We start from the raw sequence: 12,623 nt of genomic DNA, 5'->3' as shown, positions 1-12,623 counted from the left end.
GGGGGGTCCCATACTAAAGGCTGGCACAGGGAGGGGGGATCCCAGACTAGAGGCTGGCACAGGGAGGGGGGTCATGGACTAGAGACCAACACAGGGAGGAGAATCCCAGACTAGAGACTGGCACAGGAAGGGGGTCTCAGACTAGAGGCTGGCAGAGGGAGGAGATTCCCGGTCTGGAGGCTGTCGCAGGGTGGGAAGGTGTCAGATTTTGAAACCCGGTGTGAGGTGGAGGCTGGGTGCTGGCACAGACCCATGTGGAAGGTCTATAAATCAAGTACTTTTTCTCCTTTATATTCCTCTGCCGGACTTTTATTTATCATTCTTTCAATTTTGTACCAAGTACGTAAATTTCTGTACCTAGGTACCTTATACCTAATTTAGTGCCATAAGTAGCAACATCACAAACATTTCACTGCACACATCCCAGTGCATGTGACAATAAAACTCATTCAATTCAATTCAACATAGGTACATGAAAAATTGTGTTTAAAAAGTTTTGGGAAAATTTTTCATATTAAAAATGAGACACATATGATTGAGAAGGGCATGGAGAGAAATTGCTCTTAAATATATGATTGTGTCTGTTTTCTTAATATGAGTTTACATACAATTCAGTATCCTGTGAAGGCAGTCCATTCTGGCAAAGTGTGCATTTATTCATTGGTGGGATGTAGGTGTCACTGACTGGAACAAGATGTGGGTTAAATAGACCCACAATGTTGTCAGTGAGGGAAGTTCCAGGATTTTTGACCCAGTTTCTTCACCAACCTCCTTCTTTCCCTGATGTATTGTTTTTTTCTGGGACATTACTTTTACCCTCTACAGTGAAGATCAACACTAAATACCTCTTTAATTCATCTGATATTTCCTAATTTTCCAGTGCTAATTTCTCAATCTTACTTGTTATTGAACCAATTGCTGACTGTGTTAACTGTTCCTTTTTAAATATCTACAGAAACTCTTACTATCTATTTTTATATTTCTTGGTAGCTTTCTCTCATACTCTTAATTTTTCCCCTGTTTTAGTAATTCTTTGTTACTTTTAAAGTTTTTGTATTATTTGAAAATGTGCAATGATCAGGCACCTCAATGTCTTTATCAATAGCTAAAGCTGCGATGTCAATAGCTTGACAATCTGAACAAAAGACCGCATATGTAATGACACACCGAAAGAATTGCAGATGCTGTAAATCAGGGACGAAAGTAGAAATTGTTGGAAAAGCTCAGCAGGTCTGGCAGGGTCAGTGGAGAGAAATCAGAGTTAATGCTTCAAGTCAAGTGACCCTTCCTTAGAACTGCAGGGTCTGTAATTAATATATTAAGAACTGCACAAAATGGGAAACAACAAATAACATGGGGCTGGGTACAATAACAAATGTCCTGTGAGTGTTGCTGATGGATAGTGATCAATTTAGCATCTGTACATATGCTATTACAATGAAATCAAATATACTGTGCAATGTCTACAATTATAATTAAACCTTAAAACTCCATTGAAAGCTGCATTGTTGACTTTAATCAGAATTGAAATTGAATGTTAACTATTCCTTTTAGCTATATTATCTGCTTTTCTGGAATTGATATTTTTTACTCTGACCCTCCAGTAGTCCTTTGTCCTAGTCTGACTGTCCATTGCATTTCCCTTCCCAGCCCTCAGTTTCCTGCTTTGGTTCCCTAATTTTCTTCTTTCTAGTTGTCCTTTTGATTCGATGCATAGAGAATGCCCGCTTGCTAAAAGAAACCTCGATCTCCCAAACCTATCTTCGTTTTATCTATGACAAAAACAAAATCTCTGCAGCACACCAACTTGTGCAGGAGAACAGTAAGTCACTGTAGCACGTCAATCCTGAAATTTTAGGAATATGTGAAAGCACAATGATTTATTACAGTACCAAGCAACAAGAGATCAATTTTACACGAAATGGCAGGAGAGATTCTTATAAACACAGTGAGTTGTTTGTCTGGAAGTCTTGGGAGTAGTAGAATGCCTTGTTCTGAAGTGCTATCATGCACAGAAAAAGCCCTTTGTAACAGAGATTTTCTGATAAAAATCTAACTGGAATTCCTGTCAGATATTGTATACCTCAGCTTCCATCTAATCTTTTCCCATTAAGGTCAATTACCCTTTTTTCCTGTCCCCAAAGATTTGAGCTGATAAAAGCCCCTTGAACTTCAAGAATGTTACACCTGCCATTGGACAATTAGTTGCTTGGGAGAGTGCTATAGCTACAAAGCTTCTGTCATTTCTCAAGACAATGTCCCTCTATATCAGGTACAGTAGCACTCACAATTACTTCCATTGCTTTATAATAAACGGCATAACTGGGAACAGGTGGTAGCTACTGTATCATGGACCATCAAGATTTGATTAGATTTATTTATTTAATATGACTTGATTTATTTATTGTCATGTGTATTTTGTTACAAAATACAGCGAAAAGCATTGTGTAATGTCGTCACTCTCCGGCACCATCTTAAAACACAGAAAAAGAAACAGAAACAGTGACTATAAAGGCAGAAGAGTGAAGGAATAAAGAGATGTATTCAACGTTACAGTTCTACTTGTCAAGTGCTCCCCCATAGGTCACTGCGAGGCGCCATCTTGACTCCACTGATGCCCTCACTACTATGAGCCCTCAATGGACCTTGCGAATACAGCCACCAGCCCAAACCTGAGCGTGTCACCGCCCTGAGTCTATTTTGGGCACACCTTGTCCATGTTGCCACTGCAGATGCAGCCAGATCTCGTACTGGGCCCAAACTCCCCTCCAGCGGTGCCACCATGAGTCCGTGCTGCTGGGCCCACTCCAGTCCCTGCTGCTGGGCCCCACTCCAGTCTGTGCTGCTGGGCCCCACTCCAGTCTGTGCTGCTGGGCCCCACTCCAGTCTGTGATGCTGGGCCCCGCTCCAGTCCATGCTGCTGGGCCCCACTCCAGTCCGTGCTGCTGGGCCCCACTCCAGTCCGTGCGGCTGGGCCCCACTCTAGTCCGTGCTGCTGGGCCCCACTCCAGTCTGTGATGCTGGGCCCCACTCCAGTCTGTGCTGCTGGGCCCCATTCCAGTCCGTGCTGCTGGGCCCCACCACATTTCATGCTGCTGGGCCCTCTTCAGTCTGTGATGCTGGGCCCCACTCCAGTCTGTGATGCTGGGCCCCACTCCAGTCCGTGCTGATGGGCCCCACTCCAGTCTGTGATGCTGGGCCCCACTCCAGTCCGTGCTGCTGGGCCCCACTCCAGGCTGTGATGCTGGGCCACTCCACTCCGTGACGCTGGGCCACTCCAGTCTATGCTGCTGAGCCCACTCCAGTCCGTGCTGCTGGGCCCCACTGCTGTCCGTGCTGCTGGGCCCCACTCCAGTCTGTGCTGCTGGGCCACTCCAGTCTATGCTGCTGGGCCCCATTCCAGTCTGTGCTGCTGGGCCCCACTCCAGTCTGTGCTGCTGGGCCCACTCCAGTCTATGCTGCTGGGCCCCATTCCAGTCCATGCTGCTGGGCCCCACTCCAGTCTATGCTGCTGGGCCCCATTCCAGTCTGTGATGCTGGGCCAATCCAGTCCATGATGCTGGGCCACTCCAGTCTCTGCCTCTGGGCCCCATTCCAGTCCATGCTGCTGGACCCCATTCCAGTCCATGCTGCTGGATCCCACTCCAGTCCATGCTGCTGGCCCCACTCCAGTCTGTGATCCTGGGCCAATCCAGTCCATGATGCTGGGCCACTCCAGTCTCTGCCTCTGGACCCCACTCCAGTCCCTGCCTCTGGACCCCACTCCAGTCCGTGCTGCTGGGCCCCTCTCCAGTCTGTGATGCTGGGCTCCACTCCAGTCCATGCTGCTGGGCCTACTCCTGTCCGTGCTGCTGGGCCCCTCTCCAGTCTATGCTGCTGGGCTCCACTCCAGTCTGTGATGCTGGGCTCCACTCCAGTCCATGCTGCTGGGCCTACTCCTGTCCGTGCTGCTGGGCCCCTCTCCAGTCTATGCTGCTGGGCCCACTCCAGTCCGTGCTGCTGGGCCCCACTCCAGTCTGTGCTGCTGGGCCCCACTCCAGTCCATGCTGCTGGGCCCCACTCCAGTCTGTGCTGCTGGGCCCACTCCTGTCCGTGCTGCTGGGCCCCTCTCCAGTCTATGCTGCTGGGCTCCACTCCAGTCCATGCTGCTGGGCCCACTCCAGTCCGTGCTACTGGGCCCCACTCCAGTCTGTGCTGCTGGGCCCCACTCCAGTCCATGCTGCTGGGCCCCACTCCAGTCTGTGCTGCTGGGCCCCACTCCAGTCCGTGCTACTGGGCCCCACTCCAGTCCATGCTGCTGGGCCCCACTCTAGTCCGTGCTGCTGGGCCCCACTCCAGTCTGTGATGCTGGGCCACTCCACTCCGTGACACTGGGCCACTCCAGTCCGTGCTGCTGGGCCCCACTCCAGTCCGTGCTGCTGGGGCCACTCCAGTCCGTGCTGCTGGGCCCCACTCCAGTCCGTGCTGCTGGGCCCCACTCCAGTCTGTGATGCTGGGCCCCTCCCCTCCTGGCGCTGGGCCACTCCAGTCCGTGCTGCTGGGCCCCACTCCAGTCCGTGCTGCTGGGGCCACTCCAGTCCGTGCTGCTGGGCCCCACTCCAGTCCGTGATGCTGGGCCACTCCAGTCCCTGAGGCTGGGTCACTCCAGTCCGTGCTGCTGGGCCCCACTCCAGTCTGTGATGCTGGGCTCCACTCCAGTCCGTGCTGCTGGGCCCCCCTCCAGTCCGTGCTGCTGGGCCCCACTCCAGTCCGTGCTGCTGGGCCCCACTCCAGTCCGTGCTGCTGGGCCCCACTCACTGCTGATGCCGTTGCCTCAGCCAAGCTCTTCAACAAGGGGTACGTAAAATAAAAGAACGAAAAACAGAGAAAACTAAAGAGAAAAAATGAAAGAAAAGAAACGAAAGGTGAAGTGGGTGGAGTGCGGCCATCTTACTAGAAAGATAGAGAAAAATGTAGAACGTCAGAGTCCTGGATTCCTTACACTACATAAGGTGGCCATTCAGCCCATACAGTCCATGCCTGCTCTCTATCAGCAAATCTTGTCAATCCCATTCCTCTGCTATGGCCTGAGAGATATTTCTTTCCTCAACCGCCTAACCAATTTTCATTCAAAATCATTCATAGTCTCTGCATATACTTCATTTTTACATTGTACTATCTCATGGCTTTCTCATTGTTCCCAAAAGTAGCCCTTTCTAAATATTCTTCATGGAATGGTGGAATGGTGCACCTTTGGTGGGAGCACTGATTTGTTAATTTGACAGAAGACATATGTGAACAGGATTGCTCACAACCCTCATCCAGGATCCGTAGATCAACCAAGAATGAGATAATCCCCTTGAAAACTGCTAATCCCAAATGGGACCAGGTCTCAGACCATAGTTTCTGAGTCAGTCTGTCATTCTCATGCTTTAGGAGGATAAATTAAACATCCGTATCAGATATTGGAGCCAATGAAATAAAAATGCACCCGATGCACATGAAATGCATTAAGGTTTGAAGGGTCTGCTCCTGTTTAAATTTGTGTTCCTTGACTTGTAAGGTAAAGTGTTAACATCATCCTGGATGAAAACCAGCTTGTTTGAGTTACGTTGATCAGAAAATCCAGACGCCAACTGACCAAGTTTATATTATTCCAAAAGCATCACTCAGGACTTTTGTAGTTTAGTGCCTGGGTGACTAAAGGGGGGCAGTTTGTACAAATCTCCTCTTAAACTCTCTTGCTCAGCAGGCAGTCAATTAAATGATTCTTGTTTTTAAAAGAAAAACATTGCATTTCAATGCTTACCTGACCTCAGCACATCCCGAAATGCTCTATGAGTGAAGGAATGCTGCCGATGTTTGGTCATTGTTGCATCATAGGAGACTTGGCACAACCAAATCCCAGGAAGTGCCATAAGATAATTGCCCTCATAACTTGCTTTCTTAGAATCATCAATTGAATTCTGAATCGACTGATGACCATGAAACTACTGTCACTTCTTGGAAAATCCCATCTGATTCACTACTGTCCTTCAGGGAAGGAAATCTGCCGTCCTTATGTGGTCTGGCCTCCATGTGACTCCATACCCACTGCAAAGTGGTTGACTCTTAACTACCCTCTGGGCGATTAGGGATGGGCAAAAAAAATGCAGGACTTGCCAGCGATGCCTACATCCCCATATGAATTAAAAAATTGAAATACAATTTGAAATAGTTTCATGGGACTGCTGATAGAGGTAAGAATTGATTGTGCCATTCACCCCCCCACCAAACAAGATCTGTAGCCAGCCCCAGTACATTGCTTAAACCCGCGGCTTTTCTGATATAGTAACCCCTGCACCTGCCGGTGCTTCCCCGCCTGAAATCCTCGCAGTTACATTTGTCCTGGGTCTTGGCACAGAGAACTCAAGGGTACAGTTCTGGCAGTACCACCATTCTCAGTGGGACTGGAGAAATGCCAGCTAACCACGCATAAATAACACAACCTAGAGCAGGCGGGAAGCATCAAGACATGGGAATGCTCAGGTCAATGGTTGACCTCAGTGTCACTGGTTACAGGCTAAAACCCATCACCCCACTACATCTCAGAGTCAATGAATGGAGCTTAGCTCGAGAAATTGACCTTTCAGCTTGTTGTTTGCTGGAAGCGACATGGTTAAGAATCTCCTTTGCAGCTCAGAGACATTTGGGGAGTGTGTGCTGGAGGATATGAGTTCAGTGAACTCATTCGACGATGTCTGTCAGAAGCTTGGTCTCGAAGCAACCAAACAGCTAGAATAGTTGAGGGCTCAGAGCAAGAGGTTATGATGAATACTTGGTGGAGTTTAACAGGCGGACTGAACCCCCCATCTTCCAATTCTACTTTTAAAACAGGATGTTTACATTTTGTTCCTTTTGCCCTTATGTACATCAATTTCCTGAACTTATTTTGGAATAACTTGCAGGAACATCGAGTAATCTTAAAGCAACTTAAATTGAAGGCACCAAAAGCATTAAAAATGACCAGAGCAGTCACTCAGTGGTGGGATGCTCTTAAGGCATATTGATGTTGCAACAGCTTCAGTGAACTTAACCTTATTTGTTCTAAGTCTCTAAGCTTTCCAAGTTCCAGATCAGGTCACTGTGACAGAAGAGCAATGTTTCTCTCTCTCTCTTTCTCTCTCCCTTGATAATAACTAAACAGATGTCACTTACTGGGTGATCATTCTGCGAACTGAATATTGAAAAGAGGAAATGCTGGAAATACTCAGCAGGCCAGGTAGCATTTATGAAGAGAGGAATAGAGAAAACTTTAAGGAGCAATAACCCTGATTCTAACTCTACCTGTGCCTTTGTTTGTTTTCAATTCGGATCTCCAGCATCTGCAGTATGTTGCTTCAGTGGCCCCTGCTGTTCTCAAGTTGTCATCCTATCTCCTTTTGAAGGGCAGAGTGTGACAGAATATGGGAGGCGATGAGAAAGAAAAACCTAACCAGGAAATGTTAAAGATAAAAATGGAAATAAGTATCCTTAAATAGCATTAACATGTGGGAAAGAACAAAGGAAAAATAAAGAGAGAAAGAAATGATAAAATAGATGCTCGCTTTACACCAATAGAATGGAATATGCTACTCATTCAGAGGATCAGACGCAACAATAATAAATTCATAGCTACCTGTGTCTGGCTCTCAAATCTATAACAGAGCCACTCCACACTGTCAATGCAAACATGATGTAAAAATATGAATCTGACTGACAAACAGCGCTGTTAGATGTTGAATAGGGTCAATATGCACATTTGCACATTATTAATGTGATGACAGATGCATATGGGCAATTTGGTGCCTTAATGTTCTCCATGTGTCAGGTTGCAATCTCTGGGGAACCTCAGAGACATTCACAGACGATGAGCTGGCAACACAAGGATTAACCATCTAAATTCCACCAGTTTACAACCAGAGAAATATTTAAGGATGCTCGGAAGGAGGAGCATGTTGGGAAAATTACGCTCTAAGCTGTGTTGTGATAAAGACTACTTGTTAATGTTTATTTCTTTACGTTCCAATGTTGCAAGTGAAAAATTTGGATCATCCACAGACCAGAAAGTTTGAGAGAAACTCATATCACTGGCATTGTCTGTGGAGAGAAAACAGAGTTCAAGTTTTGAGTCCAGTGACCCTTCTTCAGAATTGGTCACTGGACTCGAAATGCTTTCTCTCCATAGATGCAGCCAGACCTGCTGAGTATTCCCAGCAATTTCTGTTCTTGTTTCAGATTTCCAGCATCTGCAGTTGTTTGTTTTATTATACCAGTTAACATAGTGCAATACAACAGCTGAACAGAGGTTTGTAATTTTGGGTATGGAATCCAGTCCTGCATGAATTTTACTTAGGCAACCCTGCTTTATCTAATCATGTAATCATGCCTTGAATTTTGCTGTTCTTTGCCTGTTCTGCTCTGTCCACTATTCCTGCAGTAAGATATAGAGAAGACAAAATGTATTATGTCCCAGGCCAAATTCACAAACATTGATCCAGATATCCATGTTTCCAGAGACTTGTTAAAGCAATATTAATTGGAGATACACATTGGTACCCTGAAGAATTCCCAAACAGCTGATTTCAGGGAATGGTCTGGGAAATTGAAAATGAACAAGAAGGGTTCCAACTAATCAAAGTTTAATAGATGCCGAAGGAAAGTTAGAGGATTTAAAACCTATTCAAACTTCTCACCAACTCTCCTGACTTCCCCCGACCCTTTCCAGCAACACTCACACATCTCCATCCCCCTTCCACTCCCAGACCCTGGATCCAACACTCCTGCCCAACACCCCCAGCATGCCCAACCCTGCCAGATTTGACGCCCCCTGACATGACACCCACTCCAACCCAAATCAGATGGACTCTACCCTGCTGCCTGCTGCCCCCAACCGAGATACACAACCCTGACCTCACCCTCTGACCAAGCTAAGAATTCATCCAATGACCCAGTCCACACCTGACACTCTACCCAACTCATCAGCTGGTACATTACCCACTTGTGTCCCTATCACTCACTCTGTCCACTGCCCACTCTACTCCTTCCTTTATGTATTTTCCCTTTTACTGGAGCTGTCAAAATGTCTGCTGCACATTTTAGATTCTGAATATGGCACTCAGTGCTGTAGAAGGGGGCCAGCGAGGAGGTTACTATGAGCTTCTCAATCATTGGATTCAAGGATTAGTCCTAGGGAGTGTTGCTGAACAAAGAGACCTTGGAGTGCAGCATCATAGCTCCTTGAAAGTGGAGTTGCACGTAGACAGGATAGTGAAGAAGGCATTTGTCTTTATTGGTCAATGCATTGAATATAGGAGTTGGGAGGTCATGGTGCATCTGTACAGGACATTGGTTAGGCCACTCTTGGAATATTGTGTGCAATTCTGGTCTCCTGCTTATATGAAGGATGTTGTGAAACTTGAAAGGGTTCAGAAAAGATTTACAAGGATGTTACCAGGGTTTGAGCTATAAGGAGAGGCTGAACAGGCTGGGGCTATTTTCCCTGAAGCGTTGGAGGCTGAGGGGTGACCTTATAGAGGTCTATAAAATCATGAGGGGCATGGCTGAGGTAAATAGCCAAGGTCTTTTCCCTGGGGTGGGGGAGTCCAGAGCTAGCAGGCAGAGGTTTACGATGAGAGGGGAAAGATTCATTAATAGTCAACTTCTGCTCTCTGTTTAAACTGAATGCTCTTTCCCCAGTGACGAAGCATCTACAGAATCAAGAACCAAACTCACAAACAAACAAAAGCTTGTTTGGTCTGTTTTCCTTTTAACACAAGATGTTACCCATAGTCCAAAAGTCATCTTTAGCTCACAGTTCCTAGTTTACAGTTCTACCACAATCAAAAACAAAATAAGACAAGAAAATGAAAAATCATTGAGATTCTAACCCATGAGATGTGAATGTCACTGTTTGGACCAACATTGATTACCCAGCCCAATTGCCCTCGCACCATTAGTGTTAACAAGACCCAGTTTTCAAGATCCAGAACTTCAACACTAATTTCCATTCTTTTACTTGTCCATTGGCTGATAGCAAAGAAGAATGTTGATGTTGCACCTGCTTTTTTGAAGGGTCATTTCTGTCTTGCTTCTTGAGTGAGATAAGGGCATTGCTGGCAAGGCTGGCATTTGTTGTCCATTTCTGATTGCCCTTGAATTGATTGGCTCTCTAGCGGCATTTACAGAGGGCTGTTAGGAGTCAACTACATTGCTATGGGTTTCCAGTCGCTTACAATCCAGACCAGATAGGGTGGGCAGATTTCCTTTCTAAAGAAGGCATCGGTGAACCAGGTGGGATTTTACAGGAGGCTGGTTACTGTTCACCGTTATACTGTTCAGTTTATTGAATATGAATTTTGCCACTTGCTGTAGTGGGATTCAAACACACCCTCAAGCACCAGCTTAGGTTCCTAGATGGTATGCCCACTCCCACAGAAGCCTGAATCCATTAAAGGTGATAAGGGAGTGAAGGAAAGTGAACAAGTTATGTACCGTTCTAGAGAGGGGCACTACTTTGTGGAATTTGCATGCTCTCACTGTGTCTGTGTGGGTTCTCTGGTCTCCTCTCAGAGCCCATAGATGTGCAGGTTAGGTAGATTGGCCTTGTTAAATTGCTCATTGTGTTTGGAGCTGTACAGGTTAGGTAGATTAGTCCTGGGAATGGGGTTACAGGGTAGGGGGTGTGTCCGGGTGGGATCTGTTTTGGAATGTCAATGTGGTCTCGATGGGTCAAATGGACTGCCTGCACACTGTAGGGATTCTATGATTCTATGTTTTTGCAAATAATTCAACTAAGGTACCCAATCAGAGAACCAGAGACCACTATACGATGCCCATGCACTGAGACTAAGTGCTCCTTATGATTTTGTATTCATGGTTAATCATTTCCATAGAAATGTACATTTCTTGTACACTATCTGCACAGTCATAATGAACTGTTGAAAAAACTTAAAACCCTGCGATTGTGCCATTTTAAAGTAATCGTCCAATGATTAGAAACTAAAGCACTAACAATTAATTTGGAATTGGCTATTGTAGTGAAAGTAGACATTTAACAGTAATATCACAGTAGTGTAGGATATGATTTAATTAAATTTTTGTTGCAAGCAGATGAATTTTCTGTTACCTGTACTTAGAATTGAAATGATCACCTGACCGCTAAAACTAGATTGCATGATGAGCAGTTATTTGTGATATAGCAACTAGGACAAAATGAGGACTGCAGATGCTGGAGATCGGAGTCAAAGAGGGTGGTGCTGGAAAAGCACAGCTGGTCAGGCAACATCCGAGGAGCAAGGGAGTCAACGTTTCGCGAATAAGCTCTTCACCAGCCCTTCACAAGCCCGATGAAGGGCTTATGCTGAAATGTCAACTCTCCTGCTCGTCGGATGTTCCCTGACCAGCTGTGCTTTTCGAGTGCCACACCTTTTGACAGTGATTTGTGGTATTTCAGTAATTATCCTGTGCAGTTCAGCTCATTGTTAATAATTTGCTCATTTCAGTTTAGCTCAAGCAGCTCCCAGTGCTCAGCCCTGTGTAGGTACATGGGAAATGAAATGAACTGAATCCAGTTACTTGAGCTAATATTTGAGAGAAATGTAAGCTGTGTTTATAAAGAGAAAATTGCTTTCTTCATGTATTGGACAGCACCATAAGATTTCAGGTTGAGGCAAGAACAGCACACGATATTGCGAAGGTTATGTATGTTGTCATGTACTGTCCCTTGGTTTGAGGTTTGATCGCCTCAGGTTTGCGAGTTTCTCTGATGGTGTCCCATGTGGCTGAAAAGGCCAATTCTCAACTCTGTGATATTTAGGCCCTTGGGGCAGTGACCGAGAGAGTCTCTGGGAATATCTGGGTTAGATAATGAAACAAAGAACAGCAGATGCAGGAGATCTGAATCAAACAAAAACAGAAAATGTTGGAGAAACTCAGCAGGTCTGGCAGCATCTGTGGCGAGAGAAACACAGTCAACATTTCAAGTCTGGTGACTGTTGTTCAAACATGATGGAGTTCCTCGGGAGGGAGGGATGATAATTGAAGCTTTGTCAAACATCCAAGACAGCCTTTTCCACAGATAGCGAGCGTCGATGTACAACTACAGGAGCTTTTGTAATTCTGAGGTAATCATGGAATCTGCCACAAGCCTTTGTCCTCCACAATCTTAGAAGAGATGCTTTCCAACCATCCTGCAATAGTGCCCCGTAGGAAGCACGCTCAGACACATTGTGTACAAATCACTGCCAGGAACCTCATACATACCTTGGGAAGAGAAGGAGATATCAGCAACTGCACTGGACCAGATCAGTTGGTACAACTGGCATATCCAGCAAGATGGCGGCAGGGTGGAATGCTCCAGCTCCTCCCTTCCGCACAATCCTTTCCTTCTTTTTCATTTCTTTCCCCCTCTCCTTCCTCCTGTCCCTTCTCTCAGCCTCGGAGACACAGCCCCAGTCACCGACTTCCAGCCTCTGAAGTGGGCTCGGTGGAGATGCCAATGGCCAGAGGTGGGGGGGGTACCAGTGTGGAGCAGAGGCTGTAGCTCAATGTGGGCCGGGGCTGTGGCTCAGTGTGGAGTGGGGGCTGTGGTTCAGTGTGGGGGGGAGGCTGTGGTTCAGTGTGGG

This window comes from Chiloscyllium plagiosum, chromosome 23, assembly GCF_004010195.1.
Source record: "Chiloscyllium plagiosum isolate BGI_BamShark_2017 chromosome 23, ASM401019v2, whole genome shotgun sequence".
Taxonomy (NCBI): Eukaryota; Metazoa; Chordata; class Chondrichthyes; order Orectolobiformes; family Hemiscylliidae; genus Chiloscyllium; species Chiloscyllium plagiosum.
Note: the sequence above shows the minus strand (reverse complement) of the source record.